Here is a 7451-nt window from a genome sequence, read left to right on the forward strand (position 1 = left end):
CCTTATCCATTCGTCCGTTGAAGGGCATCTTGGTTCTTTCCACAGTTTGGCGACTGTGGCCATTGCGGCTATGAACATTGGGGTACAGATGGCCCTTCTTTTCACTACATCTGTATTTTGGGGGTAAATACCCAGTAGTGCAATTGTAGGGTCATAGGGAAGTTCTATTTTTAATTTCTTAAGGAATCTCCACACTGTTCTCCAAAGTGGCTGCACCAACTTGCCACTTTCTTTTTTTTTTATTTCTTTTCAGCGTAACAGTATTCATTGTTTTTGCACCACACCCAGTGCTCCATGCAATAAGTGCCCTCCCTAATACCCACCACCTTGTTCCCCCAACCTTCCACCCCCCCGCCCCTTCAAGACCCTCAGGTTGTTTTTCAGAGTCCATAGTCTCTCATGGTTTACCGCCCCTTCCAATTTCCCTCAACTGCCTTCTCCTCTCTATCTCCCCATGTCCTCCATGTTATTTGTTATGCTCCACAAATAAGTGAAACCATATGATAATTGAGTCTCTCTGCTTAACTTATTTCACTCAGCATAATCTTTTCCAGTCCCGTCCATGTTGCTACAAAGACCAACTTGCCACTTTCAATCTGGAGGTGGCTTAAGGTGTAAAGTTAGTCTCTTGTGGACTAACTATGGATGGGTCTGCTTTTTTAAATCCAGTCTGATACCCTATGACTTTTGATTGGAGAATTTAGCCCATTTGCATTTCAGAGTAACTATTGAAAGATATGAATTTAATGCCATTGAATTACCTGTAAAGTTGCTGTTTCTGTAGATTGTCTCTGTTTCTCTCTGGTTTATGTTACTCTTGGATTCTCTCTTTGTTTACAGGATCCCCCTTAATATTTCTTACAGAGCTGGCTTGATGGTCACATATTCTTTCAGTTTCCATCGGTCCTGGAGGCTCTTTACCTCTCCTTCCTTTTTTTTTTTTTTTTTTTTTTTTAAACTTCAACGATCATTTATTCCCAAACTCAGTCGGGGTTAACTCTTTCCCCGGCTAACATATCAACAGCATCTCCAACAGGATCTAGGATGGAGGTGCAGACCTAACGAAGATTGTCCCCCCAACAGGAAATTACAAAATATATATATACATCTGCATATTTCTAAAACAGCAAAATTCACCAGGGTTGCAGGGGGAAAAAAAAATCTCCATGTGATTTCAGTCCATAGAAAACAGCCTTTGGCAGTCTGTGCTGCCTTAAAAACCTAGGAGAAAAGCATTTCCTCGCTTAAAAATTTTTTTAAAAATTCCCCCTTTCTTCAGTTTCCACTGCTCACTCCTAGAAACACCCACAGGATTAACTATGAAAATAAGCCCCAGCTCATTTCCCTCTGCCTGTCTGTGAAGGCTCACATGCATTCTTCAATTTCTAGGCACTTGCAAACTGTCCTGCTTCCTTCAAGGAGGGGGCCTGAGGGCTCAGGAAAGGATGGAGGGAACAGATGTACTTGGCCAAGAACTGGAATGCCAGGCAGGGCATGGGGGGGGGGGTGCTTTCTAGATAAACACACCTGACACCTTTAACCTAACGTCTAACCCGCCAGGTAAAAACAAATAGCAGCTGACTGTACCAAGAGGTGCTTCTGTCCCCTGTCCCCTTCTACCATAAGGTGACATTAGTTGTCTCTGTATTTGACCCCCACCCTCTCCCAAACACCTTGACAGCAGTTTTTAGGCCAAAGCCATGTTGCAAAGACAGCCATATGGTCCCAGCCAGGGGAGAGCCCTGGAGGCTTCTGTCTGGGTCATGCTGTCACTCCTGGCAAATACTTTGATAGCTTCCAGAAAACTGCCCAGAGACAGCCCTCCAAGTCAGGGTCACAGGTCCTTCCAGTTGATGGGCTCCTTGCCAGACTTCTGCAGCAGCTCATTGGTTTTAGAAAAATGTCTACATCCAAAGAACCCTCTGTACACTGACAAGGTGGAGGGGTGGGCTGTCAGCAGCACGTGGTGGCGTTTCCTGTCAATGGCACTGCCTTTCTTCTGAGCGTAAGAGCCCCAGAGCAAAAAGACCAGGCCTCTGGAGTTCTGATTTAGCCAGGATACGACCTCATCAGTGAACTGCTCCCAACCTCTCTCCTTATGAGAATTAGCCTGATGCACCCAAATGGTGAGGATAGCATTGAGTAAGAGAACACCTTGCTTCACCCACCTGCATAAATCTCCATGACCAGGATGAACAAAACCCTCTATGTCTATAGACAGCTCTTTATAAATGTTCTCCAAACTGGGTGGTGGTGGAACGGGTCTTTGAACACTAAAGCAGAGCCCATGGGCTTGGTTGGGTCCATGATACGGATCCTGTCCTAGTATGACAACCTTCACCTGTCTTATGTCACACATCTGGGTCCCCATGAAGACTTGGTGTGGGGATGGATAAATAGTGTAATGTTTTCTTTCTTCCGCGACAAATCCCATTAGCTTGATTAAACACGGTTTCCCGAACTCTGCGCTGAATGGCTTCTTCCAACTCTCACCAAAATCCACTAGCACATTGAGCGAGGTGAGTCTGAGCAGGGCGGCGGCCTTGTTCCTCTGAATACGGATCAACTGCTCCGGGCTCAGTGGCGAGGAGGGTGGCGTGCCGGGGTCCTCCTGCCCGGCCCAGGCCTTTTTGGGGGGACTGACCGCCGCATCCCCATCTCCTCAGCCACAGCCATCACGCCAGTTCCCAGGTCGGCTGGCTCGGGACTGCGGGCACGTCGCCTCCCGGTGTGGGTCAGATAAAAAGGAGTAGAGGGTCTTCTGGCTGATCATCCTGGAGCCGAGGAGAGCAGCTGCGTGCCGCTGGGAGAACCGGCCGTCCTATCCTTCCATTCTGAAGGACAGCCTTGCTGGATAAATTTTTCTTTACTAAATGTTTTTCTCATTTAATACCCTGAATATATCATGCCAGCCCTTTCTGGCCTGGAAGGCCTCTGTGGATAGGTCTGCTGGCAGTCTAATGTTCCTACATCTGTAGGTTAGGAACCTCTTGTCTTGAGCTGCTCTCAGGGTTTCTCTTCATTTCTAAAATTTGGAAGCTTCACTATTACATGCTGGGGTGTTGATATATTTTTATTAATTTTGTGAGGGGTTCTCTCTACCTCTTGGATATGAATACCTGTTTCCTTCCCCAGATTAAGGAAGTTCTCAGCTATGATTTGCTCAAATATACTTTCTGGTCCTCTCTGTCTTCTCCCTCAGGCACCCCAGTAATTCCTGTACAATTTCATTTTATGGCATTGCTGATTTTTTGAAGCCTCCCCTGATGGTCGATTGGTTGTTTTTTTCTCTTTTCCTCAGCTTCCCTCCTTTCCATCAACTTGCCTTCTATGTCACTTACTCTCTCTTCTCCCTCATTTACCCTACCTACTAGAGCATTCAATTTAGACACATCTCAGTTATGGCATTTTTTTTTTCAGTCTGATTAGATCTCATTTCTGCACTAAGATTCTCTAGTAACCTTTATGCTTTTTTTTCCAAGCCCAGCTAGTAACTTTGTAATTGTTATCTGATTTCCATCTGTGGCATTTTACTATATCCCTATCGATTAGATCTGTGTCAGAGAATATTGCCTCTTGTTCTTTCTTTTGTTGTGAATTCCTCCTTCTAGTCATTTTGCTCAGAGAAAAATGTATGTATGAGTGAGTACTATCAAAAAATCAACCCTGACCTAAGCAAAATACACACTAGACAAATCCAAAGAGGTCAGAAAGCAGGAAAGAAAAGGAAAAGATGAAGAAAATGGAAAAAAAAAAAGAGAAAGAAAAAAAGGTGGGGTGAAGAGAGAATATAATTTCACAGGGTGAAAAACAGGGTGATCACAAAACAGGGTGATCTGCTTTGTCCTGAGTGTGTTTTGGTCTCTGTGTTAGAAGACACTAAATCCCAAAATTGTAAAGAAAGTAAAATTTATATATAGACAAAAATAAAATTGAATAGAGTGAAGGGAAGCCAAAAATGAAAAGTATATGTATAAAATGTAAATTTCAAAAATGAAAGTTTAAAAAAGACTTAAAAACAAAGAATTGATAAAAGGCTAGTTGAAAAGGGAAAAAGAAAAAAAAAATGAAAAAACTGCAATGGAAAGATAAATGAATCATGAGGGAAAACCCCTCAAATTCTATATACTATTTTCCCCTAGTGCTGGAGTTTTACAGTCCTGTGTGGTCCGTAAAGTTGCTGTTCATCTGTTCTTTCAGTTGGTCTTCTGGACCTTCTGGGGGAGGGGCCTGCTATGATGAGTTTCAGGTGTCTTTGACTGGGTGGAGTTTCACAACCCCTTGCCAGAGGGCCAGGGTCAATGTTAAGCTGTTTTTAGTTGCTCTGTGTAGCTTTTGTTTCCTGAAGGCTTTCTGTGCTTCTTTAGAGGATCAAGATAAAAATGGCTTTGTCTTGATCTCTAGTCCCAGAGCTAAAAGATCGTGGTCCCCTCTCTTTAGTAAACCTCAGGGATAAATGGCCTTCACTTTTGTGTGGCGAAACTCTGCTGACTCCTGGGGTGCATGCCCACATTGATACCCCCAGGAGAAGGCAGAGGGTCCCAGGCTTCTGTACTTTGTAGGGGCCTGGCATGGGGAGTGGTCTTGGGATCATGCCTGCACCCACTTCATCCCTCCTGGGGGAAGGCAGGGTGGGTGGTGTCAGTACTTTCTTGTCTTTTGCAGGGCTCTGGCACTGACAGTTGTTCCCCAGTCGTGTGTGGACATGCTCCAGCCCTCTCAGGGGAAGGAGGAGGGGCCCCACATTCCTGTCCTTTGCAGGGTTCCCACAACAGAGAGCAGTCACCTGATGGTGCCATGGCTCATGGTTTATGGTGAACCGAGCTGAGACTTCCCTCCCAGGCTCGCTGACTGTAAATAGTTTCCCCACTTCACTGATTAAGAACTCTACTGCCTCGGCATCCCCATTCTTTTTGTGACTTCAGAGATCCTGAGACCAGACTGTCCCACCTAGAATTCTGCCGTTTCACCACCTGAGCACCTTTCATGCAGGGATATCTCTCAGCTGCAGCAGATTTCTAAGGGTGCTGATTTTGCCTTCCAGGGCTATGTCACTTTCCAGTAGCCAGCTTACTAAGACTCCCCTCACCCTCCACCAATTACCTTCTGATATATCCCCTCAGAATCACTTCTCCGACTGTCCTACCTTGCAAAAAGTGGTCACTTTTCTACTTGTAGAGTTCCAGATATTATTTTCTTACATCTCAGGTTGAATTCATGGGTGCTCAGAATTATTTGATAGTTATCTAGCTAAATTCAGTGGACCAGATGAAATAAAGTCTCCCACTCTTCCACAGTCTTGCTTCCTCTAGCAGCACTGGGCATTGCATGAAAGCAATGGATCACTAAATTCTACTCCTGAAGTTAATATTACACTTTATGTTAACTAACTGGAATTTAAAAACTTAAAAAAAAAACAAAAAACTATGAAATATCTAGGAAATAGTTTAACCAAAGAAGCGAAAGTCTTGTACAATGAAAATCTTAAAACACTTCTGAAGGAAATTAGACAAGACCCAAATAAATAAAGACATGCTGTCTTCATGGGTAAGAAGCTTTAATCTTTTGACAGTGCTACTCAAAGTTATCTACAGATACAACACAATCCTTATCAAATTTTCAAGAGTCCTTTAGGCAGAAATAGAAAAGCCAATCCTAAAACTCCTGTGTAATTGCAAGGGGCCCTAACAAGTCAAAACGGTCTTGAAAAAGAATACATTTGAAGAACTAACTTTCTTTCTTCCTTTCCATTCCTTTTCTTTTCTTTTTCTTTCTTTTTTTTCTTCTTTCTTTGAAAATTCACTTTCTGATTTCAAAACTTACTACAAAGCTACAGTAGTCAAAAGAGCATGATCCAGGGGTACCTGGGTGGCTCAGTTGTTAAGTGTCTGCCTTTGGCTTGGGTCATGATCCCAGGGTCCTGGAATCGAACATGACATCGGGCTCCCTGCTTGGTGGGGAGCCTGCTTTTCCCTCTGCTTGCTGCTCCCCTGGTCATGCTTGTCCTCTCCATCTCTCCATCTCTCTCTCTGGCAAATAAATAAAATTTTTTTTAAAAAGAGCATTATCCTGATCAATGGTTGCAAGTGGGAGTCCAGAAATAAACCCATACATGTCTGACCAATTGGTTTTTAACAAATTCACTAAGTGGGGAAAGATTAGTGTCTTCAATAAATATTGTTGGGGCAACTGGATTTCCACATGTAAAAGAATGAAGTGGGATCCCTAGCACACAGCATGTACAAAAACTCACTTAAAATTGGTCAATCATCTAAATGTAAAAACTAAAACCATAAAACCCTAGAAGCAAAGAGAGGGGTAAATCTTCATGATGTTATATTTGGCACTGGAATTTTAGATATATACCAAAAGCAACAAAGGAGAAATAGGTAAATTTGACTTCACCAAAATTAAAAACTTCTGTGCAGCAAAGGACATTATCCAGAAAATGAAAAGACCACTTTCAGAATGGAAGAAAATTTTTTGCAAATTACATATGTGATAGGATATTAATATTCAAATTTATAAAGTTTACAGCTGGAACACAAAAAGACAGCCCAGTTACATAATGTGCCTAGGTGTGGCATTACTGAGGAATATGGTAATTTTATGTTTAGGTTTTTGAAGATTGCCAAACTGTTTTCCACAGTGCCTGCACCATTTTATATCTTACCAGCAATGTATAATAGTTCTAATTTTCCACATCTTTGCCAACACTTGTTTTCCCTTATTAAAATATTATAGATGAGCCAAAGTAGGTGTGAATTGATATTTTACTATAGTTTTGCTTGGCATTTCCTTATTGACTAAAAAGGTTGAACATTTTTTTGTGTGCTTGTTGACTGTTTGTATATCTTCATTGAGGAAATGTCCATTCAAGTCTTCTCCATTTTTAATTGTTTCACAAAACAGATATTCAAACAGATACTTGTTTTCATTTTTTTATTTTGAAACTTTTACCATTTTTAAATTTTGTATTTCATTCAATTTAATTAACATACATTGTAGTATTAGTTTCAGAGGTAGAATTCAGTGATTCATCAGTTGCATGCAGCACCAGTGCTCATTGCATCAAGTGCCCTCCTTAATGCCCGTCACCCAGTTACCCCATCTCCCCAGCCACCTCCCTCCAGCAACCCTCAGTTTGTTTTCTGTAGTTAAGAGTCTCTTATGGTTTGTCTCCCTCTCTTGTTTTCATTTTATATATTTTTCTTTCCCTTTCCCTACGTTCATCTGTTTTGTTTCTTAAATTCCACATATGAGTGAAATCATACATATTTGTCTTTCTTTGACTGACTGACTTTGCTTAGCATAATACCCTCTAGTTCCATCCATGTTTCCATGTTGTTGCTAATGGCAAGATTTCATTCTTTTTGATGGCTGAGTAATAGTCCATTGTGTGTGTGTGTGTGTGTGTGTGTGTGTGTGTGTGTGTGTGTGTGTGTGTTGGC

At 42.2% G+C, this 7451-nt stretch overlaps 1 protein-coding gene and 1 pseudogene across 1 annotated transcript in view; one reads left to right on the top strand and one right to left on the bottom strand.

Moving 5' to 3' along the window:
* The window catches only part of LOC111159051 (aldehyde dehydrogenase 1 family member L1), a 116423-nt gene that overhangs the window by 19232 nt on the left and 89740 nt on the right, over positions 1–7451 (top strand). The window lies entirely within an intron of this gene.
* On the bottom strand, positions 1835–2773 carry LOC111159052 (annotated as a pseudogene).

Source organism: Enhydra lutris, unplaced genomic scaffold (genome assembly GCF_002288905.1).
Source record: "Enhydra lutris kenyoni isolate GAN:26980312 unplaced genomic scaffold, ASM228890v2 scaffoldscaffold66, whole genome shotgun sequence".
Lineage (NCBI taxonomy): Eukaryota > Metazoa > Chordata > Mammalia > Carnivora > Mustelidae > Enhydra > Enhydra lutris.